The sequence below is a fragment of the Rhinopithecus bieti genome, unplaced genomic scaffold, assembly GCF_001698545.2.
Source record: "Rhinopithecus bieti isolate Rb0 unplaced genomic scaffold, ASM169854v2 scaffold_7438, whole genome shotgun sequence".
In the NCBI taxonomy this organism is placed as follows: Eukaryota; Metazoa; Chordata; class Mammalia; order Primates; family Cercopithecidae; genus Rhinopithecus; species Rhinopithecus bieti.
The window spans coordinates 450,987-463,172 of NW_016805589.1; the positions used below are offsets into that span (position 1 = coordinate 450,987).

General features: G+C 40.2%; 1 protein-coding gene and 1 pseudogene across 1 annotated transcript in view; both read left to right on the forward strand.

Annotated features, from left to right (window-relative positions):
- The window catches only part of LOC108530186 (protocadherin beta-15), a 172,872-nt gene that overhangs the window by 54,162 nt on the left and 106,524 nt on the right, over positions 1–12,186 (forward strand). The gene's annotated exons all lie outside the window — the stretch shown is intronic.
- Positions 1,070–3,539, forward strand: LOC108530151 (protocadherin beta-17-like; annotated as a pseudogene).

A 12,186-nucleotide genomic window follows, 5' to 3' on the forward strand; every position in this document is an offset into this window, starting at 1 on the left:
TTTAGTAGAAACGAGGTTTCACCATATTGGCCAAGCTGGTGTCGAACTCCTGGCCCCCAGTGATCCACCCACCTCAGCCTCCCAAAGTGTTGGGGTTACAGGTGTGAACCACCACACCCGGCCTATATTGATTTTTAATAAGACAAACCATCTTTTTCTCTAAATTTCACTGGGCATTGCACATAATAATTTTATAAAGGAAAAAAATCCGAAATGGTGGCCAGGTATGGTAGCTCATGCCTGTAATCCCAGCACTTTGGGAGGCCAAGGCAGGCGGATCACTTGAGGCCAGGAGTTTGAGACCAGCCTGTTCAATATGGTGAAATGTCATGTCTACTAAAACCACAAAAATTAGCCTGGTGTGGTATCACGCACCTGTAGTCCCAGCTTCTCAGAAGGATGAGTCAGGATAATCGCTTGAACCTGGGAGATAGAGGTTGCAGTGGGCCAAGATTGAGGCCACTGCACTTCAGCCTGGGCAACAAAGTGAGACCATGTCTCAAAAAAAAAAAAAAAAAAAAAAAAAATCCCAATGGTTATGCAGACCAGAAACTAACAAGAAACAATATTTTTATTTTCTTTCAGGAGTTACAGACACATTACAATTTGAGAGTGAAACTAGATTTTGAAAGTTCATGATTTCTTCCAGTAAAATAGAACAAATTAGCATTCTTGTAATAGAATGTAAACTCTCCAAGAGCAAGAATTTTTATATTTCATTTACTGTATTATCCCAAGAAGCTACATGAATGTCTGTACAGGTAAATACTTGTTAATAAATGAATTTGCCTGGAGCAGAGTTTTGTGTGCTGAACTTGCACCTTTATAAGGAAGATGAATATAGATATAGACATTACTTTTGCTGTAACAACCATTCTTAGCTACCTGAACAAGGCCACCTAATAGGCGGGGGGAAAGGGAGTATTTAACAGGCTATGACCTAAAAGGCCTGCTTTGTGTTTTGGCTATCACAGTATATAGTGTGCTTTGAAATGAAAATTATCTGAAGTTGTAAAGCAGAACGCTTGGTGGCGCTGCAGACTAAGAGTGAAAAACTGCAGCATCAGTGTCTCCTTAAAAGCTGTGCGGGTTTTCTGGCAGCTCGAAAAGGAAACACTTTTTCACCACTGGGGATAGGTTTCAGAGAGGCAGCCATCCCATGTCGGTCCATGTTAAAAAGAACTAACTCAAGATATTTAAATCAAGATAGCTGAGTTGGCTGTAAAGCAATTATTTTGTGATTAATACTGCATCTTTTGGACCTTGAGGAATGATGGAGACGCCGCTCCCCAAAGCACCAGAGAAAAGGCAAGTGACCGCCATTATTTTCTTATTAATACTGTGGGAGGCGGGCAGCGCTACCATTAAGTATTCAGTTCTAGAAGAGAGGGACAGCGGCTCTGTTGTGGCCAACATAGCAAAAGATCTGGGGCTGGGTGTAGGGGAACTGGCCGCAAGGGGCGCCCGGATTCTTTCCAAAGGGAACAAACAGTATTTGCAGCTCGAACGGAAGAGTGGGAATTTGCTCCTAAAAGAAAAATTGGACCGGGAGGAGTTGTGCAGTGACATAGATCCATGTATACTGCATTTCCAGATGTTACTGAAAAATCCGGTGCAGTTTATTCAAGGTGAACTACAGCTCCAAGATGTAAATGACCATGCCCCAGAATTCTTGGAAAATGAAATCCTCCTGAAAATCTCTGAAGGCAGCCATCCAGGGACTTCATTTCCTTTGAAAATAGCTCAAGATTTGGACGTAGGTAGCAACACAGTTCAGAACTACACAATTAGCACCAACTCCTATTTCCACCTTTTCACTCGCAATCACAGCGACGGCAAGAAATACCCAGAGCTCGTGCTGGATCAAGCGCTGGACCGTGAGGAGCAGCCCCAGCTCAGGTTAACTCTCACAGCGCTGGATGGTGGGTCACCGCCCAGAATTGGGACTTCCCATGTTCTCATAGTGATTGTAGATATCAATGACAACGTCCCTGAATTTACTCAGCGGCTCTACGAGGTGCAGGTCCCAGAAAACACCCCTGTAGGTTCCCTCATCATCACTGTCTCTGCCAGGGATTTAGATGCTGGGACCCATGGGGAGCTCTCCTACTCATTTTTTCAATACTCAAATCAAATCATTCAGGCCTTTGAAATAAACTCAATCACGGGAGAAATTAGACTAAAAAAGGCATTGGATTTTGAGGAAATTCAATCTTATCATATGGAAGTTGAGGCCTCAGACGGTGGGGGTCTCTCAGGAAAATGCACCGTAGCCATAGAAGTGATGGATATAAACGACAACGCACCGGAACTTACCATGTCCTTACTCATCAGTGATATCCCAGAAAACTCCCCAGAAACAGTGGTCGCTGTTTTCGGAATTTCGGATCCGGACTCTGGGAACAATGGAAAAATGATGTGTTCCATCCAAGACCACCTCCCTTTCCTTATAAAGCCTACCTTAGAAAATTTCTACACCGTGTTAACAGAAGGAGCGCTAGACAGAGAGAGGTGGGCCGAGTACAACATCACCATTACTGTCACAGACTTGGGGACACCCAGGCTGAAAACCGAGTACAACATAACCGTGCGGGTCTCCGACGTCAATGACAACGCCCCCGCCTTCACCCAAACCTCCTACACCCTGTTCGTCCGCGAGAACAACAGCCCCGCCCTGCACATCGGCAGCGTCAGCGCCACAGACAGAGACTCAGGCACCAATGCCCAGGTCACCTACTCGTTGCTGCCACCCCAGGACCCGCACCTGCCCCTCGTCTCCCTGGTCTCCATCAACGCAGACAACGGCCAACTGTTTGCCCTCCGATCGCTGGACTACGAGGCCCTGCAGGAAGGAGTTCGAGTTCCGCGTGGGCCGCCACAGCCGGCGGCTCCGGCGCTGAGCAAGCGAGGCGCTTGGTGCGCGTGCGGTGTGGACGCCAACGCAACCTCCGCCCTTCGTGCTGTACCCGCTGCAGAAACGGCTCCGAGCGCCTGCAACCGAGCCTGGGTGCCCCGGGACGTCCGAGCCGGGCTATCTGGTGACCAAGGTGTGGCATGGACGGGGGGGGGGAGGGGGGGGGGGGGGGGGGGGGACTCGGGCCAGAACGCCTGGCTGTCGTACGCAGCTGCTCAAGGCCCAACGGAGCCCGGCCTGTTCGGCGTGGGGCCGCACAAGGCGGGTGGCGCACCTGCAGGCTGCTGAGCGAGCGCGACGCGCGGCCAAGCACAGGCTGGTGGTGCTGGCAAGGAAACAATGGGGCGGCCTCCGCGCCCCGGCCACTGCCACGCTTGCACGTTGTGCCTGGTGGGTTGGCTTCTCCCAGCCCTACCTGCCGCTCCCGGAGCGGCCCTGCCAGGCCAGCGACTCCCGCTCAACCATCTACCTGGTGGTCCGCGTTGGCTTCGGTGTCGTGCTGTTCTCTTGTCCGGTTGCTCCTGTTCGTGGCGGTGCGAGCTTGTGCAGGAGGAGCAGGGCGGCCTCGGTTGGTCGCCTAACTTGGTGCCCCGAGGGCCCCTTTCCAGGACATTGGTGGATGTGAGCGCACCGGGACCCCGTCCCAGAATTTATCAAGTATGAAGTTACTGGCAGAAAGTTCTTGAGAGCCAGTTTCAAGTTTCTTAAACCGATAACTTCCAACTCTTGGGTGAAGGGACTGCAGGGACGCGAGGCAAACTCCACTCCAGGAAATGGATTTGGTTCAATTAGGAATCTGACAACAGGTCGGATAAATCATAGAATTCACTATTCATCTGTAAGTTCCCAATTCTCTCCATTCCACACAGAGTTCACATAACTTCACACCATTAGTAATTGCTGTTTGTTATTTATAGCTAATTTCAACCTGCTGGACTGTTTTTCCATTCCCTCTAATATTGTTTGTGGTGGTTGTCAGCTACGTTAAGTTATAGCATGTGCACACAATAGCAGATAATGTGTTCCTAGGGTTGTTGTTTTTGTTTGGTCAGATTTTTGGAACTCACAGGTGTTTCAGGTTCCCCAAATATTTGACTTTGTTCATTGATACGTTAGATTAAGAGAATGGTGTTTTTCCGTAACTTTTCTGATTATCATTCTAAGGCATGACTCCTAAGTCTATTGTAAATCACGCAGCCTTTTAGTTTAAAAAATACTTTCTCCATTTAATGCCAAAATTTTAGTAATCTTGTAAATTGTTTGCATTTCTGTGTGTTGTTTCAAAAACACCTACTCTTCCCTCACTGGAAACCAATATTTTTACCCCCTAGGTGATTTTCCTCTCTTTAACTTTTTCTTTCAAAATTGGTTATTTATAGACCATCGGGTGTTATTCAAAGGATTCAACTCCTATTAAATGAAAGAATAATAGAAAAAGGTTTGGTGACTTGTGATTGCTTTTTTAAAATAATAAAATGGCTTTGGTTATGTAAATAATGATTCTTCCTTCTTTTAAAAATAATATATAGCAGCCGGAGTGCAGTGGCTCACAACCTGTTATCCTAGCAACTTTGGAAAGCGAGGTGGGTGGATCACCTGAGGTCAGGAGTTCGAGACCAGCGGCCAACATGGTGAAAACCCATTTCCAACTAAAAATAAAAATTAGCTGGGCATGGTGGTGAGCCGCCCTGTAATCCTAGTTACTTGGGAGGCTGAGGCAGGAGAATCTTTTGCCCTGGGAGTGAAGGTTGCAGTGAGCTGAGATCATGCAACTTGCAAGTCCAGCTTGGGTGACAGAGAGAGATTCCATCTGCAAAAATACAACAACAACAAACAAACAAACATGAATTCAATACCATACAGTAAGTACAAAAGAAAGCAAATTAACATCATTATCCACCAGCAGAAACTAATTTCATTAATCAACATCAATTCTAAAATATTCCATGGATGCCCATTAATAAAGAATAAAGTAATGATGAAATAATTTTTATAAATGGATATATTTTAAAATTTTTTTAATAATTTTTTTTTTATTAAAAAATTTTATATAAATTATAAAAAAATAATTTTAAAAATAATTTTTAAAATGGCTATAATAAAACTGATAACTTCTGATTAAAATGATCAGATTGAATACAATAAAACGAAGTGTGAAACTATAGAACTTGCTTAAGCTTTGATAAGTAGTCCCTGTAAAGGTTAAAAAGCAAGATTAGATGCATATTAAGACGTTAGCATTACTTAACCACCTGCTTAAAAATGAGCAAATAAACATTTTATACCCTTTCTCTTCTTTCTTAACCTTACTTATCCTTTTAGAATTAAATATATATTACCTTATCAATACTTACAACATTTACAATGTATTTTGAAAGAATACTTGCCACAATTGTTTAGGCATTTCATATTTTTTTTTTAGACGGAGTTTCACTCTTATTGCCCAGACTGGAGTATAGTGGCACGATCTTGGCTCATTGCAGCCTCCACCTCCCGAGTTCAAGCGCTTCTCCTGCCTCAGCCTCCCAAGTACCTGGGATGACAGGCGTGCATCACCGTGCCTGGCTGATTTTGTATTTTTGGTAGAGATGGGGTTTCACCATGTTGGTCAGGCTGGTCTCGAACTCCTGACCTCAGGTGATCCACCTGCCTCGGCCTCCCAAAGTGCTGGAATTACAGGTGTGAGCCACCACACCTGGCCAGCATTTCAAATTTTTTAAATTTTAATTTAAAAGTCATATAATGCTACTTTTTTCCCCCAATTTTATTCAAGTCTGACTGTCCAGGGTAACCACTTTTGATGCTCTTATGTGTTTTCCCATATTTACTTCCCTATTTTTAAAATCACATATGCTTATAAAGTGCTTTTTCTCAAATCCCAGTTTTAGATATCCAGTTTTAAGGGGTACACACACAGACACACACACAACTCGCACATTTCCTCTACCTTGCAATATCAAAATTCTGTTTAGATAATGTTTATATAATTTTCACCATAAAAATGTTACTTACACCTAAGCCTTAAGAGTAAAAGCAAAAAGCCTATTTTTTACCTTTAAGGTCATAATTGCCTTCTTTTCCAACTACTTTTCTATGTACATTTTTAAAAATCATCCACAAATTTTGTAATGTCTGAAGCTCAAGTTAAACTCATAAAGAAATCTATTGGTTCTATTCTTTTCTCCTGGAGCCATCCTGGAGCTATTCAGGGTCTTGTTCCATTGTACATTGTTTGCTCTCTAGACCTACTGCACAGCTGGCAGTTCGCTTTTCCCACTAACTTGGGAATTTATCTTCCTCTTCCATTTGATTTCCTCTTCTGGATGTTACATCTTCCTCTTGTTTGGTTTTCTCCCTTAACTGTCAGAAGAATATTTGGTAATAAATCTTTTGATCGCTTGAATATAAAAAATTTCAGATGTCAGAAACTCAAATGTCTATTTGAAGATTTTGTTGGGTGTGGAATTATAGGTTAGGAATTATTTGCTGCTAGTATTTTAAAGACATTCCTCTGTTGTCTTCTAATCACCAAAGTTGAGATGATCATCAACATTCTGATTACCCACTCTTTTCTGAGAAACTTTATTTTCCTTCTAGATCCCTGATTCTCAACCAATGGCAATTTTGCCATCTTTGGTAAATGTCTGGCAATTATCAAACATTTGGCAATGTCTGCAAACATTTTTGACGGTCACAGCTGCCAACAGTGCTGAGGCTGAGAAACCCTACTCCAGATACACTAAGGTTCTTGTACGTATCACCAGTGTTCTAGAATGTCATCATTGTGTCATAGTGTAAGAATTTTGGTCTTTTATTGCACTAGTTACTAAGTGAGACTTGCCAATCTTGAGACATGTTCTTCAGACTAGAACAGGCTTGTTAGGGTTTTTTTTAATTAAAAAATTATTTCCTCTACTAAATGGTTTTTGGTTTTTTATTCTGCAATTTCTGTTAGTTGTATAGTAACCTGGTTTAATATTTAATTTTTCTTATCCTTGTTCTATCTTCTGTCTTTATTTTCCTGGATTCCAGTAAATTTCCTCCATGGCTGAATTTTGAGCTTTTGCTATCATCGTTTTACTTTCAAAAAGCTTTTTCTTGGTCTCTGCATATTTATTTCTATAGTAACCTTGCAGTTTTAAAATTCTTTGGTGAGATATAATTTACATACCATAATATTCACTTTTTTAAAATTGAGTTTGGTGGTTTTTAGTATATTCCAAGGGCTGTACAGTTATTACCACTATCTAATTCCAGAACATTTTTCACATTTTCATCAGCACAAAAAAGAAACCTGTTATGCATAAGCAGTCACTCCCCATTCCCTCCTCCTTCCAGCCCCTGGAAACCACTAATCAACTTTATGTTTCTTTGGATTTGCCTATTCTAGACATTTCATGTGAATTGAATCATAGACTATGTCTGGCTTCTTTTACTTAACATAATGTTTTCAAGGTTCATTCATGTTATAGCATGCATCAACACTTCGTTCTTTTCTATGGCTAAAAAATATCCCATTGTATGAATGTACCACATTTTGTTTGTTCATCAGTTGGTGGGCATTTGGGTTTATTTTCACGATTTGGCTATTATGAATAATGCTGCTAGGAACATTCATGTATGGGTTTTTGTGTGAACATGTTTTCATTTCTCTTGGGTGTATACCTAGGATTGGAATTACTGGGTCACATACTGACTCTTTATAAAACTTTTGGAGGAATTATCAAACTGCTTTCCAAAGTGGCTATACCATTTTACTTTCCTCTTAACAGTGTATGAGGGTTCCAATTTCTCTACATCCTCACCAACACTTATTTTTTGTTATTATAGCCATCTTAGAAGGTGTAAAGTAGTATCCGATTGTGGTTTGAATTGCATTTCCTAAATGACTAATGATGTTATATTTCTCTTCATATGTTTATTGTTCATTTGAATATCTTCTTTAAATAAATGTATACTCAAATTCTTTGCCAGTTATCTAACCTAATTTTTAAAATATTTTCATTGTGGAATGTTAGTAGTTCTTTATATATTCTGGATACTAGACTCTTATCAGATACATGATTTACAAATTCTTTCTGCCATTCTCTGAGTTGTGTTTTCCACTTTATTGGTAGTGTCCTTTGAAGTAAAAAAGATTTTTTAAAATTTTGATTAGCCCAATTATGTATTGTTTTCTTTTTTTTGAGACAGAGTCTTGCTCTGTAGCCCAGACTGGAGTGCAGTGGTGCAATCTCAGCTCACTGCAACCTCTGCCTCTTGGGTTTAAGTGATTCTCCTGCCTCAGCCTCCTGAGTAGCTGGGATTACAGGCGCCTGCCACCACGCCAGGCTGGTTTTTTTGTATTTTTATTAGAGATGGGGTTTCACCATGTTGGCCAGGCTGGTCTCAGACTCCTGACCTCAGGTGATCCACCCATCTCAGCCTTCCAAAGTGCTGGGATTACAGGCATGAGCCACCGTGCCAAGGCTATTTTTTCCTTTTACAAAATAAGGCACTTAAAAGCTGATAAACATTGTATGTTTGGGTGAGACTGAGTGGTGGACCCCACCTTAGGGTAACGAAACAGGAAACATTTTATTTGGAGAAAAAATGTCAATATCTGTAAGTCTTCTCTCTTGGGCTCACATTGTTCTTCAGAGAGGATTTCAGTAAGGATGGGTAGGATGGAAGTTACTATAAACTTGACACCTAGCACTTTGTAAGCTCCTTGGTTTGAGAGAAAGTGTCTTAATTTTTTTTAACCCACTTTCTCACTAAGATCTCAGTCCTGCCTAAGTTGTGCTGTTGTCCTTTAGTCCAGAGCCCTTCCTATTAAACCACTATGGATATTACACCTCTGATTTTCTGCCATGATGAGAAAAGGGAAAGTGCCTTGCTTCACTGACTAGGAAAGGAATTCTCAGATCTAAATACTCCTTATATATATTTTCAGCCAGTGTTGTTTTTAGCCTCTCCCTGGGTCCTCATTCTGGATTATTACTTTGGCTAGATTTGATTTTCATACTAACTTTCCTCCTTTTCATTTGAGAGCAAAAATAAAACTGTCAGTTACCAATTGTCTGTGTGCTTCGCATCTTCCAAAATTTTTGTGACTTCTCTCCCCTACGGTTTATTCTCTTCCCATTATTTTTGTCTTTATAACTTTGTTTATTTTAAACCCTTGCCCTCTATCATTTACATAAAGTTTCAGGAAAAAATTGAGAAAAACTAGTGTGCTCAAACTGGAGTAAAATGCAGTCCTTACTGTCAGTCATATTGTGCTAATTTTCCTGTACCTGAATCATTTATATTGTTTTATCGCTTGATTTGCTTGATTTCATCAGATGTCAGTCTTTAGATAAGAGTTCATAGGTGCTGTATTTTTTCACCTGCTTGAGAAATACAATTTAGCAGGGTATAAAATTTTTAGTGGATTTTCTTTTCCTCAAAGATTTGTTGACATTAAATATAACATTAATTCCTCTATCATAGTTTCTACAGTCATCTATAAGTCACTTGATTTTTATCCTTAAGTAGTATTTTTTTTCAGTAAGAATTCATCAGTACTAGCACAAGGTTTAATGAATTCTTTCCTGTTTGCTGCATTGTTGTCTTTGTACTTGAGCAACAGCTTGGCTATGTATAAAATAGTTGAGCCATAATTTATTTCCCTCAGAATCTTGTAGACATTTCCATTCTGTTTTGGTATGAAATGTTGCTCAGGGAAATTCTGAAGCCTGTTTGCTTCACCTGTAGGTAACTTGTTTTCTATCCTTGAAATTCATTATCTTTATCAGATTGTGTCTTCATTATGGTAATTATACATTACTTTTCCCTGGAACTCCGCGTGCCTTTTCAATCTGCTCATGCAGATATTTTCAAGTATATCATTTATTTATATATGGTAAGTATATTTTCTTTTAAAATCTGCCTTATAGTTCTAATATCTGAAGTTTGTGTGGGCCTATGCCTACTCTATTTTGTTTCTGCTCCTTCTCATTCACGACGTCTTTGTTTCTTTGTAGGACGTGCATGGTTGATTGCCCTTGAAAATTTATTCGTGGGGTATCTACAAGGCCTAGGTTGCACATGTTCCATCTTTCAAAATAGATTTTCATTTGTTTCAACCAGGATATTGGAAACACTATCAATAGTGGACCATCACAAATTAATTAAATGGCTTGAGGCTCCTTGCATCTCAACCTATGTATATTCAAAATACAAATACACAAGAGGGCCACGTGCAGTGGTGCGCACCTGTAGTCCCAGCTACTCAGGAGGCTGAGGTGGGAAGATCACTTGAGCTCAGGAGTTCTGTACCCACCTAGGCAGCATAGTAAGACCCCGTCTCAATACACACACACACCCCAATATGTAGATACAACTTCCCAGGCATGTGTTTTTTTTTTTTTTTCTTTCTTTTAATTCTGCTCTGCTTAACATCAGGGAGATTTCGATGTAATTCCCTGGAGTTGGAGGCTTAGGGCAGGTTTAGATTGCTGGTGTTTACACTGTATTTACATTATGGATGTATCCCTGAGGGGTCCCTTAATATGAAGACGATACTTCTATAATACGCTGCAACTGTGGTTACACCTGAGCCTTGATTTATATTTCTTTAATCCCACATAGCTTCAGATCAAAGCTGAGTACAAATATTTTTAAATTCCCTGAGAGCATGAGAAGTGTTGTTCTGATACACTGTTTACCCCTCTATTACAGGCTTCCATAAGAAATTGGGCTTTTTCTGCCATTTTCTGCTATGTTTTTGGCTCTTCATTAGTTTTGAAGTTTTTTCTTAAGTTTTGTCCATTATATTTTGTTTTCCTTAGGAGGGTCATATGAATTATCAATACTATCATTTTCAGAAATGACAAGGTCTGTCTAATGTTTATTCAACCTGAAGATTCAGTTTTTCCACCATTTCAATTATGTATTAATTAGGCTATTTTTCCTTTGCATACATTGAATCCAATATTTCATCAGCTGAGTACTCTGCTCAGACAAATCAATAATCTCCCCTCTCCACTAGACAGTACTCTCTTCTCAGAGAAGGCTCTTTATCTTATGGGCTTAGAAAAATATACACAGCCATTCATTGCTTAATAGCAGAAATACATTCTGAAAACTGTGTCATCAGGCAATTTCATTATTGTTCCAACATCATAGAGTGTACTTACACAAATCTAGATAATGTAGCCTACTATACACACCTAGGATACCCAGTATAGCCTATTGTTCCTAGGCTGCAAACCTGTACATCATGTTACTGTACTGACTACTAGATAAAATTATAACACAATGGTGTTTGTATATCTAAACATAGAACAGATAATGCATTGCACTATGACATTACTATAGGTATGGCATCACTAGGCAACAAAAACTTTTCAGTTCCATTATGATCTTCCAGGACCACCATTGTATATGCCATCCACGGTTGACCAAACATCGTTATGCAGCACATGGCTGTATTGAAATAAATATAGGTGAATGAATGTTGAATAAAGTAATAAATAAATTTCAGTCTGTTATTTTATCTGGCTTAGTAAGCCTAAACATAACAAAATATTTTATTTCTTTATCTTTATAAAATACCCATTTATTATTTACAGTATTTGATACTTGCTTTGTTCACTTAATAATATGTCATCTAAAATATGTGACCCAGCTTCCATTTTTAACGTTTATAATGTGATTTTGAGCCCTTTCTTATTTCTTTACAAATAATACATTTTTAAAACTAATTTTGACTTACTGTGTTACACATGGAGGAAGAAAGATTTTTATTCACCTTCAGACCATGCTCTGCTTTCTAAAAAAGATATACATCAAATTTATCAAACACTTTTATCCTTAGTCTCTCAGGAGTACATCAGAAATTTTTTATTCTCCCCTATTCTTAAACTAAGTTGTATCAGATTAAGGGACTAGTGCCTTAAAGCTTTGATGATTTTATGTTTCACACTTTTTTTTCTTTTCTTTTTTTTTTGAGACGGAGTCTCGCTCTGTCACCCAGGTTGGAGTGCAGTGGCCGGATCTCAGCTCACTGCAAGCTCCGCCTCCCGGGTTTATGCCATTCTCCTGCCTCAGCCTCCCGAGTAGCTGGGACTACAGGCGCCCGCCACCTCGCCCGGCTAGTTTTGTATTTTTTTAGTAGAGATGGGGTTTCACCGTGTTAGCCAGGATGGTCTCGATCTCCTGACCTCATGATCCGCCCGTCTCAGCCTCCCAAAGTGCTGGGATTACAGGCTTTGAGCCACCGTGCCCGGGCCACACTTTCTTTTACG